At 44.3% G+C, this 18,398-nt stretch overlaps 1 protein-coding gene across 3 annotated transcripts in view; it reads left to right on the top strand.

The window, feature by feature from the left end:
- The window catches only part of SLC23A2 (solute carrier family 23 member 2), a 55,601-nt gene that overhangs the window by 4,126 nt on the left and 33,077 nt on the right, over positions 1-18,398 (top strand). The window contains exon 1 of one of the 3 annotated variants that reach the window (XM_085080780.1): positions 167-283. The exons of 1 other annotated variant lie outside the window; for it this stretch is intronic. The gene's annotated coding sequence lies outside the window, so the exon portion shown is untranslated. Of the gene's footprint in view, positions 1-166; positions 284-10,204; positions 10,303-18,398 lie in introns of those variants that run through there. One more of the 3 variants, XM_085080779.1, reaches the window with a different exon arrangement.

Genomic DNA, 18,398 nt, shown 5'->3' with positions numbered 1-18,398 from the left:
GCATTGGGAGTGTTGAGACATTGCTGGCACTTGGTGGGGAAAGGGAGGAGGAGGGAGAACTGGACTTCTAGTTCAGAAGTCTCCTGTTGTAATTTTATTCCTTCCAGTGAAAATTAATCTTGGCCATTTCTGTTGCCAAACAGCAGTGGGAACGTGTGTGGCATCGGGAATACCACGTGCCTGGCAATGCACGATGCGTCTCCCTGGTTTCTAATCCAGTGTTCTCCAGGGGGCTGAGGAGCTGATTTTGTGGTCCTCGATGTTGTCGTCAGTGCCGTCAATAGTGAGTCATCCGTTGCCTCGGGAGCTGGGACTCTTCCCTTGGCTGTGCCTGGCCCCAGGGCTGTTGGGCTTTGAGAGCTCCGGGGTGGTTTTGGGAAGGATGAATTGGCCACGAGCTCCCAGCCAGGCTGTGCTGTGCCGAGGGAGTCCCAAAGCTCCAGGTTTGGGTGTCTCTCTCCTGTGTTGGGGGAGTGGATTGAAACGCTCTGTGTTCCCATCCCACGGCTCCATTTGATTATTTGCTGACAAATGGCTGGGCTTGAGGTAACCGTAAAACTAGTATTTTAATGAGTTTATAATTAGAAATGCAATGATCTGAATCTCCCAGTGTCTCAGTTCTCAGGCCAGAAGATGCAAGTGCTGGTTAAGGAGGGGATGGGGAATGCACTTAATGCCCATGTGTCTGCTCTTATTTTAATACTACTTTTAAAAAGCATCTTCAAGAGAGAATAATCTTAGTCCTATTTTGGTGAAAGGGAATTTCCAGAGTTCCCTCTCAACACATTCAAGCAATGAGAATGTTTTATTCTTCCCCCAAAGCCCATGTTACTAAGCAGTTATAAATCGATGTGTATTGGTAAGAGTGTCCCAGGCACCTTGGGGGGATGGCATGGCTGGATTTTCGCTGTGTATTTTGGGGACTGATATATCTCTGTCCTCTGAACCAGGAATGTTTTGATCTTGGCCTTGCGTCAGCAAAATGCCTGAGAAAACAAGCTTTGTCTGATAGTTGTATTTTTAGGAGCAGAGGAGTCCAGTTGTTGTGGTGGAGGAGTTGAGTTGTGCCACAGTACCTGGGAATATCTGAACTTTTCAGCTCCGTGTGCTCTGAAAACAGCAACTGACCTGCTTTTTGTGTGTTTGGATTAAACCAACATTTGCCCTTTCTGATAAAAGGCACTGTTTGAATTTTTCACCTACTTTATGCTCACTTTAGATTAAAACTGCTTGAAGAATGGGCCTCAAATGACTACAGTGATGGAGGGATTGACTCACCATTATTTGGTTTTGACTGGAAATGTCGTGACTCACCAAACTTGATTTTGAATTTGATTTTGAATGGCTCCATGTCCCCCAGTTTGTTATCTGAATTTATTTTTAAATCAAACTGTTGCAGGGGTTGAGCCATTCCAGCAGCTGGCTGAAGCATTTTGGGAATGTGTGGTAGTGGGAAAGTAAATGAAAAGCAGTTTCAAGGGGGGCTTATGCACTTACATTCCTGGGCATTAACCTCGGGTGTGAGCTTTGAGTAGTTCAGGCTCTAAATGGAGCGACACATTTTAATTGGCTTTACTCCTGTTTTGCATGGCCATGAAATGGCAGCCCAGGGCAATTAATGTCGATTTTAGTGGTTTGCTGGCTGTTACACACTTGTGAGATTGTAAAAGTTAACAGAACAAAGTGCTGCTTTAATAGGAAGGTGCCTTAAACACTAATGCACTTGGCTGTGTTTATGTGCTGAGGTGGTTAATGTACCTTTGGTGAATTTATCCCAGTCTCCCAGCTCTCTGGAAGTGCTGTTGATCTGGTATTAGCAATGGGAAGGAAATGCAGGAAATCTTTGACCACTAGAGTCTGCCACCAAGCCCGGCTTTGCTGATCACTCTCTTTTCCAGCGCAGAAGTCACCATCTGAAGGGTTTCCTATTTTTCTGACCTTATTTCTTTTATCACTTACCTGGATTGTCTTGAATTTCAGCCTGAAGCTCAGTGGTGCTGCTGCATTGTGCTTTTAAAGGAAATTGTGGGTAAATGTTCTTAGCAGCATTCAAGGTCACAGAGAGGATCTCATAAAACATGCACGTGACTCCATGTCACGACTTTCACTTTTTATTTAGGAGCTTGGAAGGGAAATAAAATGCTACACTGCAAAGTTAGCAACCTTTTATTTTGTGTGCTGAGTGAAATGAAGCTGTCTCAGAGCTAATAGCACTTAGTGGACTGTGCTGTGGGAAGGTTTGAATTTTCACTGAGTCTTTGAATCTCTGTGACAGGAAAAAACATTGAGAATTCTACTAATTTTGTTCTGTTTATTACTTATACTTTGTGTGGAGAATCCTATATTCAGACCCTCACCACACCCAAGCAAAGGAAACACACCCTTGCTTTTGCAGGCTCTAAAGCATCAGCTCTTCACAGGTTGCAGCAGCTTTTTTCTCCCACCTTCTTTTTCATTTTTTTTGTATAAATTAATTGTTTCTGAAAGTTAACTAAATCTTTCTGATGCAAGAAGCATTTGCTTGGTTATATTTTAACAGATTGGGTTTTTTGGTAAAAGCTGACAGATTATGGTTTCCCGATGAGCATTTTGTTGTATAAAGACCAAAGGGATAATTTGGATTCAGACTGACAAGAAAGAAATTGGAGCTCCAGGTCCCTGTTCTGTAGGCTCAAAGTGCAAGACATAATTACTATATTCTCATACTGTTCTGTGTCCTTTCATCTATGGGAACAATAACAGTTGCCAGTAATTTGCTGATACTGGATGTATTTGCATGGGTGCCATTTAATTTTGTGTGTGGAATTTTGGGAGGCTATGCTGAGCAGAATCATTATTACCAATATAATTTCACAGGGCTCTCGTCTGGTTTATTCAGCCTGTTGGACACTTGTTAATTGTAATCTATTTCAGCTTAGTGATAGACGCTTTTAAAGCTCAAACAAAACAAAAAAAAATGGATGGACGAGGGAGAGGATTTTTGTTTTTTTAATACCCAAGTGTTGGGGGTTTGTTGTAGTAGAGTCAGATGTTTTCCTTGTCCATCTGTCCTATTGGCAAATACCAGGAAAGGCAAAGGATGGGAGGCTGAGCTCTTTTGGAGTTGTGATCCTCCTCATAAAAACATGATCTGAAAAGCCCCTCCTGCAGCCGGGGAAGAGCTGCTGGTGCCTGTAAACATCCCCTGCTAATGAGCTGCTCTGCTTTGGAGGGGATCAAACACATCTAATGCTTTTCATGGAGATGCCTAATCAGGCGCAATGGAATCAAGCAAAGCTGTCAATTAAACCTTCTATTAAATTTCTCAGTATAAATGAGCCTGAACCCAAAGCACTGTCTGAGCTTCCCTCCTGGGCTGTTGGGGTTTGGTAAAGATTTTGTGATCAGTATTAGCCCCATTTTGGATCTCACTTAGGTACACTCCATCTGCATTGGTCTTTCTTCCTAATTATTCAAAGGGCAAAATGTGTGCTGAAGTGCTGTTCCTTCAAATAGCAGCAGCAAAGAAGTCTTGCCTTTATCTGATGCCAATTAAGTAAGAATAATTGAGAGTATTTGTTAACAACAGTGCTAAAATACATCTGCCAAAGAGCCCTGAAGATGAAGCAGCCAGTAAGGCACAATATTAACCCCCCAGTATATGGGTTAAAAAAGGATTGGTTTATTGGCAGAAATCACAAAAAAGTACTTTATTAATTTTGCCAAAACACTTTTCTAAAAAGTCTTGCTGAGAACAAAAAGTTTTCCTTCAGCAACCTATAGTTAGTATAAATATTACTGTAAGTAATGTGAACTCTGAAAATATTATAATTCTCGGTGCTTTTGCTGAGCAGTCAGTTGGGTGTTAAACTGGCTGGTCCGTTTCTGTCCCTTCAGCTGGAGAAGCCACTTAACCTCCTTTACAGCTCTCTTGCTTGCAGGGATATTTAATGCATTAATATCTATTTAATGCATTCTTAATTACCCGCTTACACAGGGAGGAAAATCTTCAAAGCCATTGCAGTAAATTACATCCTCCATCTCTGCATGGTGACATGATGTGACGTAGGGGTGAGGTGGCAGCTGGGCTCCAACAGGTCCTGTGCCCCTCCTGCTCCCCTGATTCTCCCTGTGGATTCAGAGCATGGTGGACAAATGAGCACTGATGAGGAAGTCGATGCTGGTGGTTGGGCAGGAGGCACTTTCACCTGAGCCTGCCTGAAACAGGAGCTGGGGAGTCACCCAGCAAGTCTGGCTAAACACAGGCCTGTCTCCATAAACACTTCCAGGCTTGTTGTGAAATTAATAAATTAGTAATTGGTTGGCTTAGCGTGTGGGAATCAAACCCGGGGCTGCTTACAGTTGTTTGGTGTGTGGGCAGGGAGTAAGGAGTGCTGGTTTGGCTTAAAAATCATTAGTGGCAATAATGATTTAATTTTCCCTGTGGCTGTGGGAAACCAAGCTGTGCTTAGTGACCAAAGCTCCCAGGGCAAGCAGTTGGTCACCAGTTATTGGTAGGAATATTAGCATCTATTATTGCTGATACATTGAATAATAGCATCTGTTCTTGCTCTGTGACACTAAGAGATGATCTGCTTTTGCCCTGCCTTTTGCCAGTTCTAGCAGAAAGGTTCTCCTGCTGTTTTGGAGTTTGGCTTCAGGTCAGGGGGCTCCAAACCCCGGTGTGGTGCCAACCCTCTCTGGGAAGGGGTCAGAGCAGCTGTGCCAGCATTGCACTCACAGCAGTCCTGGAGCCAGGGGACACTTGTACTGCAGAACTGAGGGTGCTGGGAGCACAGCAATGATTCCTGCACACAGAGAGTCATGCTGGCTCTCCCCCTCTGCCTTGGAAGCCTTGGAACGTTTCCTCTGCAAGTGGTATAATTTCACTGATTATTCCCAGGAAAGATTTTGAAGTAATCTCGAAGGAGTGAAAGGTCACTCCTTCAAGGAGGGCATAACTCTCCCAACTGGATAATTAAAAAGAAAATTAAAAAGTGTGCTAAGTTGAGATTGACTTGTGGCCATGCTTTGAAGATTAAAAGGGCTTTTTTCATTTCAGATGCAGGAGGCTGGGATTGGTGGGAGGAGGAGTTGTGGCTGCCGGAGCAGTTGGGCTGCAAGTTACCGAGCTGTGAACAAGATCCCAGGAACACTGACCAAAACTATGGTTATCTGCTCTTTCCCCCTTACTTCTTAAAACATTTAACCTTGCAGCTGGGGTTTTCAGCCTGGCTGCTCACTGTGTAATGCAGGGAGATTTTTAGGCATCGAAGCAGATGACATATTGAATGAAAAACTATATAAATTATTTTGGATAGAAGTGTTTTGCCTTTAGAAAATTAAAATCACAGCAGCTTCAGCCAAAGGATGGAACTTTCCACGTTCTTCACAAAGCCTGCTGAATTTTTCTGCACAGGAGTTTAGCCCACACTTTTGAAACTATTAGCAGTCACAAAAGGGAGAGAAATAGGGAGAGAAAGCTAAAATATGAGTGTGCAAACTGACTGGTAACAGCAGGGGAAGGTTCCCAGCCCATAGCAGGGAGCTAGATGATCTTTTGAGATCGCTTCCAACCAAAATCATTCCATGATTCTGTAAAATAATGCCAAGTAATACAGAAAAAATTGCAAAATTGCAACTTTAGCAGATAAGAGCAGATGGTTTAAGTCTAGCCTTGGTATATAAGTTTGCATATCTGCTGGGTTTTGTGACCCACAGCATGGGATAAGTCAGAGCTGCTGGGCTGGGTGTGGGTTTTATTCGTGGCTGGAAGCCCTGAGTGCACCCAGCTGTGCTTCTGTGGGCTGATGTTTGAGGGATGAAGAGATGAAAGGTGTGAGAGGTGAATCCTGATTGTAGAGCTCAGTTTGTAGGTTGTGGGGTTTTTGGATATTCTGGTTTATTAGGTCAGTTGGGTGTTGTTCCTGAGCTGAGTTCCCTGAGCATTCCCACACTGGGGATGTGCATTGTCTCCCAAGTGCGTGTTGAATTTGACATGGAATGGGCGTGGAATGGTTTGGGCTAGGAGGGACCTCAAAGCTCATCCAGTCCCACCCCCTGCCATGGGCAGGGACATCTCTCACTATCGTGGGTTGCTCCAAGCCCCATCCAACCTGGCCTTGGGCACTTCCAGGGGTGGGGATTCTGGGAATACATGAAAGTAATGACGTGTTAGGGGTAACCACCTCTCACCATGCTCTGTTGCCCTATAAACAGGTTTTACGTCTGTCTTTTCTTAGAAGACAAAGGATTTGAGCTTTTGCCTTTAATTAAAGGAATACCTGGAGGTCCAGGAAAGACGTAAGAGTCTGACAGTTTCTGAACGTGGTGAATACAATGACAGGTCCCAAAAAGCACATTCCTTCTCCATTAATTTTGTAAATGCTTTGATCTGTGCCTGTGGAGTGTAGGGCTTTGGCTTCACTATTCTTTCATTGTTCTTTCTTGAAAATTATTCTTTTTCTTGCCCAGAAATCAGCCACAGGTATTTTTAAAGGCACTTCCATCTTTTAATTACTTTTTTATGTCAAACTCTGTGTCTACCTTGATGTACATCTCAGACCCTGGGTTTTTCTTACAAGTATTTTGAAAAATACGCAGTTGCAGGAAAAATTCTAATAAACACCATGATAATACGGGCTGTAGCTGAATCAGGGATTTGAGAACAGAAGCTGGGCACAAAGCATTGCATTCTCCAAGTGGAAATGCAGAATTCACCCACCAAGGATTGTCCCAAGGTGCCCTTTGTCTAGGAGAGAGGGACGTACATCTGGTGGGATCAGTCAGGTGGGGACAGTGGGATGATGGACAAGGGGGATGGTGGCAGTAGGAGCCAGGATTGGGCATCGCTCCCTGAATTAACTGTGAAGCTTTCAGAGCAATTGCAGTAATTCCTGGTGTAGATTTGACTCAGCATTAGGCAAGAGCAGTAGATGTTTTCATATTGAAGCAGATCTTTTGGTAAGTGCTTTTTCAAGGAACTTATAATTCAATGAATTTATAAACGCCCTGTAAGATCAAACTTAATAGCTGAGTCTTTCGGCTGTTCCCAGTTGTGGGTGGAAGTGGATCTATTTATTGTACTTGTGCGTGATGCTATTTTCCGTGTTTGCTGTATTATGTTAAGTGTGTTCTGGAGGATGTTCACGGGAGGCTGCTGATTAAATAACTCGATGTAAAAGATTACATATTTGCTGTGGCTTTGGGAGGAAGAATACTTAAATTAGGAGATCACTACAAAAATGTAGTGAGGAGGCCCATTGAGCTGTCAGAAATGAGGCCTCCTCCACTTCACCACACCCCCCCCAGATGAGACAGGATGTTCTTGCAAGGAAGATGTGTCTCTTCCTGACAGCACTGCTGGCACTGAGTGACTGCATCACTCTTGCCCTTTTGGTGTTTTTTCTTGTTCTTACTGAAGGTTCAAAGGAGGGATTTGGTTACCAGGTGTTTGCAGCTCCTGTGTCACGTTGTTGTCATTTTGGTGATGGGAGATAACCACTGTGTGCCATATCTGTGCAGGGGGAATAGGGACCTTCAGAAAAGGATTTTTTCCTGCCTGAGTGCTGCAGAACTGGAGAGAATATCCTCAGAATAAATACTCCATCTCGGAACATTGTCAGTGGTTTACCAATGTGTGTCCAAGAGCAATCAGAATTTGGCTGGAGCACTTGGAAGTGTTGGTTCAGCCTTAAACTGGGTGTCTGAAAAAGTGGCAGAAAATTGGATTTTCTCATAATAATCAAAGTAAACTCCTCCTAGGAGTAACATTTCCAAGCAGTAGAAGTGCTTCTACCAGTTTGCATTTCAGATATTAAGCAGGCAATAAAAGTGACGAGTGGCTGTGTCGGATCATCATGACAAAGCTCCCTGCGCTGAAGCAGAGTGAGATAAATCCTCTGCTCTGATTCCCCTCCCATCAATAAAGTGCAGCCATACACAGAGCTCTCAGCTGTTTATTCCCACCTGGCTTCCACACCGTTTTGGAATTTGAAGTTGCACTGTGAAATATTCTAATGCTTGAGAGAATGGAGTTACATTTTGAATCAGCATTTCCTTGGAGTGTGACAGTGATTCCAGTACCTCTTCACTGCAGGTAATTGTAACCCCACAACTCATGCTTGGATCTGTACTGACATCAATCCTGGAAGCTGGGATTGAGGTGGAGATACCTAGATTAGTAGGTGGTTTATTTGGATTGAGTGTAAATGCGAAGTAACCAGAAATAAATTGTTCCAATGTTGAAATTCTCCACTCACCGGTGATGAATTTTTGAATGATTAGTTTTAATTGCAAGGTAAACAGACAAGTCTTTAATTGGATACTTAAGGATTTTAATTGCATTGAACTCAATTATACTTTGAACTGTGATATGCAGGGCAAGAAGTATTTGAGTCCCTGGCATTGTTCAATCCAACTATTAAAAAAAATCTGGGCATTGGAGCAAAAAAGCAAATGGCTTATTTCTGTCAAAACCTAAAGTTTTCCTCTTGCTGGTGATCACTCAGTCCTGTAGCTGCCTGTGAGCACATCATATGCCTTGAATCTTCAACAATTTCCAGCATGTTGCTTAAAAGTGTCATAGACCAGTGATCTTCAGCCAGTCGGGGTGCAGCAGCTGGTATTTTGTGGTCTTGAAATTAACATTTGGTGATGTTTGTGTTAAGGGCTCTGAGATTTCTCCATGTTGAGATTAAGATATTTGTGTTTGTGAAAACATTTTGAATTCAGAAGGAAAGACGAAAGAATCTAATAACTGGAAAAGGAGTAAACAGATGTTTTCAACATCTCCCTGCAGTGGGGATTAAGTGCTGCAACGTCCTGTGGGTTTGCATATGTACATTGCACTAAGCAATCGGTGGAGATACTTGGATTGCTTCCGTGGATCTGAGCGAGGGATGAGTGAGGAGCATTGCACGGGACAAGCTTTCCATTAAACGTGCCTTGCTCAGGCGTTGGCTCTTTGCTGCAGGAAGGAGCACACGCCGAGCCCGGAGCTGTGGGCACAGCGTTGAGCAGCAAATTCTGACTTGTGTGAGGCTGCCGGGGCTCCTGGGGCTGGATGGAGCCAGGGAGGCTGGATAGCACCAGTGGCCTCTCACTGCCTCCACACATTTGGGTGCGGAAAGGGCATTTCAGGTACGGTGAGCTCATCTTTGTGCCCTTGAGCTCTTGGCCCACTCTCGGTTGTGTGCAAGGGGTGGAGTCGCTGCCAGTAAATACAGGCAGAAGCTTCTGCTCACTGGGTGCCACTTGGTGGTGGCCTGTTCTGGTTATGGCTTCAGTATAACCATGTCTCATTAATAGTTTGAAAAGGGAAATAGGGAACAGGGATGGTGTAACTCGGTGGCAGCTTGAGGCAGGGGCTGTGATGTGACAAATGACAAAGTGATGTCCAGGAGTGTAAGAGCACTCTTAGGCAGGGCTGTGCTCCCACAGAAAAGGAGCGGGGCAGGAAGAAGAGGAGATCCATAGGAAGCAATTCTAGAATCATGTAATTGTTTAGGTTGGAAAAGACCTTTTAGATCAAGTCCAAGCATTAAGCCAGCAGTGCCACAGCCACCGCTAAACCATGCCCCAAATGCCACATCTACATGTTTGAACACCTGCAGTGATGAGGACTCACCCACTTCCCTGGGCAGCCTGTTCCATTGATTGGCAACCCTTTATTTATTTTTGTTGGTTTTGTTGTTGTTTCAAGTCTTTTCACTTCTCCTGCGTGCCTTTCCATCTCGCTTTGCCCTGTGCCCATCACTGTTACTCAGCGTTTTCCATTGGAGAAGTGAACGAGCCCAGCACGAGTCCTGCTGTTTTTCAGTTCCCAGTGAGGTTGGTGATCACTGACCCTTGTTTAGGGAAAAGCTTTGAGATCTGGGACCTCTCAAAAATTTGCCTAATTGCTAATAAAAATATTTGTTTGCAAGTTGCACAAGGGAGGCTCATGGAAAAACACTCGGAGAGAAACCCCATCCTGATTACAGCTGCTGCAGCCAGGCATGTAAATATTTATGGCAGTTGTATGTGGAGGGCTGTGGCTGGGTGTTCTTCCTGTGGGGCTGCAGTTTGGGTCTGATCCTGGAATCTCTCGGGGCTGGGCTGCCCCGTTTGCTTTGCATAAGCCTGGCGGAGCTGTGGAGTAACCAGGGTGTCCACGGGCTGCCTTGCTCCCCGGCCGTTGTGTAAGCACGGGCTGGGATTGGACACGGAGCAGTTACACAATGCACCGGGGAGCTGCAGTATAAAAGTGCTCCTGGGGAATGTCGGCATCCTTCAGGCTGCGGCTCAGAGAGACACTGCAGGAGCTCCCGGGACCTCGGAGAGGTTGGTACAGGTTTACCTTGGGATTCACAGCCCAGTGGGGAAGATTGCAAAGATTCAACGGCTTTGGTGTCAGCATTATTAAATAAGAAACTTAAACTTGTATTTGCTGGTGGTAATAACTAACTTCCCCTATCTTAAAGATTTGAGGACTTAATTTTTCATTTTAAAATTGTTGTCACTGTAAAAAGAGGTATTTACTCTTCCGTAAGTATTTACTCTGTTTATCTGTAAACTTTGCTTTCCTTTTCATTTTTAAAGTGGGAAAAATTTATGAGATTTATGCAGTAAAAGAGATTTTTAGAAAGCTTGAGCGCAAAAGTACAGCATCTTAGTTTTTGAAAGTTTATTAATTCCAAATCATGCTATGTTATTTTAAATGGAAGTGAAGTATTTATTTGAAGACAAGCCTAATAGATAACTCAGTGTAAAACTTTTCAAGTGTGTGATCAGTTGCTGGGTTTGTATTGATTACTGGACTCAAGCTGTTCCCTTTCCAAAGGAGTGAGTATCTGGTTCCAAAGTAGCCATAGGGATGCCTCAGCCTTTGGGAAGGAGCTTTGTCTCCAGAGCTGAAAAACTGGCACATTACCTTGATTTACCTAATAAATGAAATTTTTTCTAGCTGAGTCTCTAACTCCACCTTTGTTTTAATGTGATTAAAGTCTTGGAAAGAAGGGAGCTTTCATCAAAGTGCCAAGTCCAAGTACAAAGCAGGCTGAGAAAGGATCCAGTGTGTGCTCAGGTTGCTTTGAGGGCCATAAAGGAGCTTAACGAACTGTGTATTAATATCCAAAATAACGTGGAGCTATCGGAATGCCCAAATTATTAGTTCTCCACAGGGAGACTGTAAGGACTCTATACCATTATAAATCAAATTAATGTGTGCCATACACTGTGAGAGGTGTGCTGAGCTCCAAGTCAGACTGTGAAGTAGCTTTATAGGGAACAGTGAGACAGGATTTAATTTTTATTTACCCTGAGTCTGGAGAACTCTGCAGGTGTCAGTTCACAGCAGTCCCTATGCTACACTGTGTGCAGACAGCGACCTGTAAAATTGTAACCTCCCACGTTTTGCTTGCACTTGTTTGGAATTTAATCTTACGGCTTGTCCCATGTCCTTTTCTCATCTCAGTCCACTGGTGGTGTCCCCTGGGGAGGGTGGCAAATGCACTGCACAGAATTTGGGCAGAACTGTTCTGTTGAACAAGAAGATGGGAGTAGTGGGGCAAAAGATGAGTGAGGAACTGCTTGGCCAACAGTGTTTTGACCAAACACACCTTCAGGTTGACTTATGCTGGAAACACTCACATATTCAGCTATTTTAGTTTAGAATCACAGCCTAACTAAGCTCTTAGTTAATAACTTGACTAACCAAACTTGTAGTTTTTGAAAGCTGTGAGATCCTTTGTTAAGCATCTCATTCAGCTGGATTTAAGTCTCCTTCTCAACGAGCTCATTCACACAGGAAGTTAATGAGATTTAGCTAATGTGCTTTAAATACATGGAAGGTTTGAGCTCGGCATAACTCTCCTGCTTATCTTTGTGTAGACTTGCCCTAATAATGTTGGTCAGTTATCAAAGCACCGTTCTGGATGGCAGTCAAAATACCAACTACTTAAAAATTCATTAGTGCCTACAAAGAAAGAATATGTTTGTGCTTTGAAGAGCTACTTTGAAGTGAAGTGAGAAACTTCTTAAAGTGCCCATCAACTCTTTTTAAAACCTAAATTTAGGGTTTTTAAAACTTAAATGTTAGTAAGTTTGTGTATTTAGCAGCACTTCATTTTGTCTCTGCTGCAGGTAAAGAGGAGAGATTCCTTTTTGTGTCAGGCTAAATTTGAAGTCTGCTTTTCTTTAGTTGTTGATGTAGTTCAGTGGAGGGGGAAATCTCTGGAGCATTTAAGGATGTGGTGGCATTTCAGTTCATGGGGAGAACTCAGGGTCCGAGAGGCCTCTGCTAAAGGCAAATCACGAGATTGCTGGGACTGAAGAGGCTGCTTCAAACAGCCCGAGGGAAAACTCAGACCAACACTGAAGCAGGAGGATGGTTTCTACATGTAGCAAGAGAAAATTAAGTGTTGGTTCTGGGCACCTTTTTCACATCTGTGAGGTGATGAAAATGCCCTGGAAGGCAGAAAAAAATGCTCTTTGGGCACTTCTACGTCTGGACAGTGGGTGGGACCTCACAGGTGCCATATCCAGGTGTGGCTCTGAGATGTTACACTATGACACAATTGGACTTGTGGTTGTGGTTCTGCAGACAGGACTTTGCATCATTTAAGTACTTAGTGGGCTTTATTAGCCTCGATGATAAGAGATTTGTGGAATTTTTTTTAACTGGGGAGAACGTTTTTGCTTTGTAGGAAAACATCTAGCAGCCCTTTCGACAGCTCTGAGTAGCAAAGTTGGTACTCTTTTGGTGGCTTGTAATTTATTCCTTAGTATTTTAAAACCCCTTGGTAATGTATTGTTTCATTTCTAACAGTTTCTCAGAAACAAATAACTCTCATGTTTATTTAATTAAGCTGTGAAATAGGTGTGAACAGCTGTGTGGGCTGGAGAGGGAAAAGGAGAACTGTGTTCTAAGATGCTGCTGATACTCAAAACAGCAGAAAAGTGAAGACATGGATAAATCCAATGCCTGGAGCTGATGCACAGCAGACAAGGTCCGGCTAATAACAAAAAGATGATGTTTGGGGTTTTAATACCTTAATGGCACAAAATCGGTACAGAAATTTCATGTGAGGGTGTAGCCAGAGCCAGCAGCAGTCTAGCGAAAGCTGCTATTCCATAATTAACTGGGTATCGCCTTGCCTTTGTGTGGAATTGTGTGTCTGGCCAGGTGTAGCTGTGCTCTGTAAGCACACTTTGTCTAATTGGAGCCTCTACAATATTCCTTAATTGTCTGCACTGCTGGAGCACTCCTGTGGCCCTGACCAGTTCGGTGTTGTGTTCTGGGGAAGGAATTACCTTCAGAACATCCCAGATCTCTTGGTATCCATCCTGCCACCTTCTGCAGCTCCCTGGGTACTCTGATGCCAATCCCAGCCCGTGTCTGCCTGTCCCTTCTCTGTGTCTCTCCTCTGAAATCCCTGCTGTCAGCAGCTCTGTTCCCATGGCTGGTGGTTTCTGTGACTTGTCCTGGGGAGCAGGATGAGCTGCTTGGCTTAAATGCACTTTTTTCCCCCAGACAAAGTAAATCGGGTGTGTTTGTTATTGGCTTCAATTTTTCACAGCTGTGACACTGCAGGAACTGAGAGTTTGCCTTTAGTTTCAGTCTCCAGCATGTCCTTTCCAGAAAGAGCTCCCCAGTGCTCACTGCCTTGGGCCTGAGCAAGTGAAGTGAGGCTTAAAGCTGGTTTTATCTTCTGCTCAGACTTGGTACATTTAACAAGAAAATAGTGTGCAGGGAGTCCAAGTCCCTTTCCACATCTCTTGCATGTCTAATGCCAAAAATATAATCTCAGACCTAGATGATGCCTTGATTTGTGTTTAAACACATCATGTGCCTGAGTTTGAGAGGTGCCAAACACTTGGAAGTGCCATGGGAGGTGATGAAATTCCAGAGACACCTCCAGTGTGACAACTTCTGGCTGAGCATCATCTCTGCTTGCAGGAGAAAGTTGGTCTGTTCACATGAGCCTGACAGCTAATTAAAATAATAAATTGATGATTGTAATTAAGCAGTGACCTTAATTTGATTGTAATCTCCTTAGTGTGTCAACAGCCAGAGCTCTCTTGGCTCTTCAGCTGTCTGTAACAGCCAAAAAGGTCCTGGTTGGCTCTGCCATCGCTCCTTCCTCAGAGTGGTGTGACATGGGACAAACCCACCGTGGTGCTCCTGGGAGCTTTGCCATCAGTGCACTCCACATGATTGGGGTTGATTCCCAGGCATGGGCTGTTTCATCACCAGCTGGTTTAATCACCACGCTTGTGCTTCCTTTACGAATATTTCCTTTGAGCTGCAGGGAAGGGTCACCAAATTCAGGCCAATCCTTGGTTTTTCACAGTCAGGGTGGGGAGGAGAGACCCACAGGGACTGATTAGGGACCAGGGCAGGGATTGTCCCCCTGTGCTGGGCACTGGTGAGGCCACACCTCAAGTGCTGTGTCCATTTCAGGGTCCCTCGCCGCAAGACATTGAGGGGCTGGAGCTTGTCCAGAGAAGGACATGGAGCTGGGAAGGGTCTGGAGCACTAGGAGCAGCTGAGGGAGCTGGGAGAGCTCAGCCTGGAGAAAAGGAGGCTCAGAGGGGATCTTCTGGCTCTGCACAACTGCTGACAGGAGGATGCAGTCAGGAGGGGTTGGGCTCTGCTCCCGGGTGACAGGGACAGGACAAAGGGAAATGGCCTCAAGTTGTGCCAGGGGAGGTTTAGGTTGGACATCAGGAGGAATTTCTCCATGGAAAGGGTGGCCAAGCATTGGCATGGGAGTCCACACCCCTGGAGGTGTCCAGGGAAGTCCTGGACGTGGCACTCAGTCCTCTGGGCTGGTGACAAAGTGGGGATCGGTCACAGGTTGGAGTCGATCGTCTTGGAGATCTTCCCCACCTAGATGATTCTGGCATTAACTGGTTCGTTCTGTTTGACACTTGCACTGTGTGAAGAGGAGGAGGGAATACACTCACCTTTCAGACTGGCTGGGATTCTCCTTTTACCATTCCCACCAGCTTTTATTTGTAACCAAGCCCTGCCAGCAGAACTTGGTTTGAGGGAGAATGAACCAGCAAAGCACAGCCATGAGGTACCTGATTTCCCCTTTTTTGCAGACTGTAGAACATCTGTGGCTGTGCAGCAGCTCCTGTCTGCAGCTGGCATTCTGGGGAACCTGATACCAGCTCTGAAATGCTGCAGCCCTATCCTGCAGAGCACTAAAGGAGGCTGCTGAGTTTGTTTTCAAGCTTGGTGCCCGTTGTTCATGCTTATCTGCTCAGCTTTGTGCTGAGGAAGCAATCTCCTGGCCTCTAAAGCTCCTCCACAGATCCATATGGAAAGTCTAAAGTGTTTTGGCTGTCACTAGATGGTGGGCCTGGCTCAGCTGAGAGAAATTTAGGATCCAGTTGGCATTCAGCCTTCGTGGTCTTAGAAGGTTTTGGGCTTGAGTTTGGCAAATAAAGGAATACACAGAGCTGCTGGAGATCTTTTCGCTTTGGAAAAGCTAATTTTCAGGGCTCAAAGTCATGGGGGGAGCCTGAGCTTCCTCCAGGGGGTTAATCTCTAGGTCTGCTAATTGCAAATGAGCTTTATAGTATTGACATGTCCTGAGCATGAACTGCTCTCCAGTCCTGGTGCTGCCAGTCCAACAGCACCTGGCAAAGTGTTAAAGCAGCCCCAAAACAACCTAAACTAAGAGTAAAGCCCCAAGAACCTGTTATTGCCCAGGAATGTCACAGCCCAGAGGTCAGTTTTGTTTTGTTTTCCCCAGTCTTTGCTTCGCCAAGCTCTGGATTCAAATGTTAATATTAAAGGCCCTCCCAATATGCCTTTAGCACGGTAGGGATAAATTGCCATCACAGCAAATCTGATTCAGGGAATACTTTTAGTGTGGTTCAGCCAAAAACTATATCCAGTGTTTCTAAAGGAAACTGCAGGCAAGGGAGATGTCTGTATTACATTGCCTACTCCTTTGTGGGTTCATGGCCAGTTTTCCCTTCCATGGTAATAAGCTCTTTATGTCTGTCTCTGCCTTCTGTCCTGCCCAAATTAACCCTTGGATCTACTTAAGAGATGAGCTTTCAAAGGATTTTTTTACTGACTCTCAGGCAGTTTGGTACCTTGTAAAGCAGAAGCATTTTGTGCAGCCTGTTGCAGCATAGGAGCAGATTTTCCTGTAGGAAAACCTTTGTTGTGTATTCCAGTAGGTGTTTTAATTTGTGGTAGAGGTTCCAGAGCAGAGACTTACAGAGAGGCTGCAGGAAGAACATTTAATCAGAGTCTTGCATAGTAGATCTCCATCTCTGATGTGTTTTCTCTTTCTTTCCATGAGCTTTGAAATGCATCCTAACTCCTATTTTGTTTAAACAAAATAGGAGCAGCCTTGGCAAAAGGGAAAATGTGGTGGATGGTCATGGAAGTTAAGAAGATGATGTTATTTCAGACCAGACTTCCACCTGTTCGTGTCCTCTCCTACTGGCCCAAATCTGAAGGGAGCTTTGTGCTGGAGAAAAGGCAAATGCTGAAGGTGCGGAGTGGCCTTTCCCTGGACAGGAGGCTTTTCCTCCTGAACTTGCACCTGGGCTATCTCCTGCTGTTTGTCTACATCCTAATCTTATCTACAGCATTGTAAACCCCTGGCAGCTCTTGGCTTTCCTGTGTTAAACACAGGTGTGCACTGGAGGTAATTTGGTGTAGAAAGGTGAACATTAATCAGAGTCCTGATGGAAATTTCACTTCCAGCATTTCCATTTATCGGAGGCTGCAGATAATGGATTGTACTGAGTGTCCCTGCCTGGTGTTGAATGAGTTTTATATCTTTCTCTATGACTTTTCAGCTTCTGCTGAGTTGGATTTGCAATGGAGGGCTATAAAAATACCTGAGTCATGTGGTGCAGCTGGGCTCATTTGATGGGACACGGGGGTGATAAGGAATTATATCTCCCAGATAGCTTTAGGCAGCAGGTTATCTGCTTCACTTTGACACTCCTGATTGCAGAATAAAAGTATTCCAAAAATCTCTTGATTATCATCTGTGCCATTACGTGCAAGTTTAATTGCAGAGCAGAAGCAAGAAGAGCTGGGAAATTTGTTCTCCTAGTTTTTCTTGGACCAACCCCTCCTGATACAAATACTCCCTCTCTTTAGGAAGAGTAGCAATAAGGTTCCTTTTGCCTGTTAATTGGGAGTGCTTGTTTGTTGTTGTTGCCAAAACGCACTGTTGTTTTGGCTATAGTGTGTTAGCTCTTAGCAATTCATACAAGGCAAGCTTTGCTGCTGTCCTGCTGAAATTCCTTAGAACAATTCCCGAGCAGTGATCAGATCTTGAAGAAGATAGCAGTCCTGCTGTTGTGCAGTGCACAGTAAAGCAGAATTAGACAGTCTTTTCTTTTTTATCTGGAGATGCTGGTTAATGCCAGCTAAGTAGCTTATGGTGCCAGAGCACCTTAAAGCAGATCCCGTGACTGGCAGGTTTCCTGACTCCAGGTTTTGTTGGCTCTGGCTTAGGGAGGTGTCCTGCTGCCCTTTCCCTTTCCCTTCCCAATCCGAAGTGATAAAGCTGCCAGACTAAACCTTGCCTGTCTCTATCACTGATTTTCTTGGAGAATAAAATATGTCTACAATGTCAGAAAAAGGCAGATTCTTTCTCTTTGTTCTTGTGTGCTTGGAAAAAAAAAAAATCCCTCACGGCTCTGCAGTGAAAGCAAATTAAAAAACCCTCCAAAAATCCCAGCCCAGACCCCCCACTGCCCCCAAACCTTTAACCAGAACCTGTCTCCTCTCTACCCTGAGCTACACTTAGAAGGGGACGTCTGTGCTTATTGTGAAACAGGGAATTACTGTTTTTTCTAGAACAAGACAGTGAATATTCAAACCAGTCTTCTTCAGATTTCAAGTGAGAAATAATTAATTATGCTGCTTTAATACTTAAATTCATAGAGAAATCTTAACACTGATTTGGAGGCACTGCCTTCCATCCCATCTTGATTTAATTAATGCTTCAAGGGATCTTGGTGCCCAAATAGTCTTTCTTATGTAACTTTTCAAGAGATACCTACATTGCTTTGAAAGATTAACATTTCTTTCACCTCAAGGAACCAGAATTTCCCAGCAAATGGGCAATTAACAGCTATTAAGAGGTTCTAAAATACTAGTATTCATATATTAGTACAGTCCTGAATTGCCCTCAGCAGAAGAGTCTGTCTCAAGTTCAGTTATTACTGCAATTACAGTCGACAGGAGCTGCTGGCATTTCCTGGGCAGCATTTGGAAGGGAGACTTAAGAAAAAACCCCAAGCCCTACTTCTTTCTTTCCAGTACAAACCTGTGTTTGTGAATGTCCATGAGCTGCATTTCTACCTTAGGGTTCAGCTGAATGTGTCATTAACTTGCTTTTAAAGTAACGCCCATGTAAGTGGATTCTGCTGCTTGGACGTGTTTCTGG

Source organism: Lichenostomus cassidix, chromosome 22 (assembly GCF_008360975.1).
Source record: "Lichenostomus cassidix isolate B80296 chromosome 22, HeHo_3.0, whole genome shotgun sequence".
NCBI classification, from domain to species: Eukaryota; Metazoa; Chordata; class Aves; order Passeriformes; family Meliphagidae; genus Lichenostomus; species Lichenostomus cassidix.
Note: the sequence above shows the minus strand (reverse complement) of the source record. Positions and strands in the feature narration are given on the sequence as shown.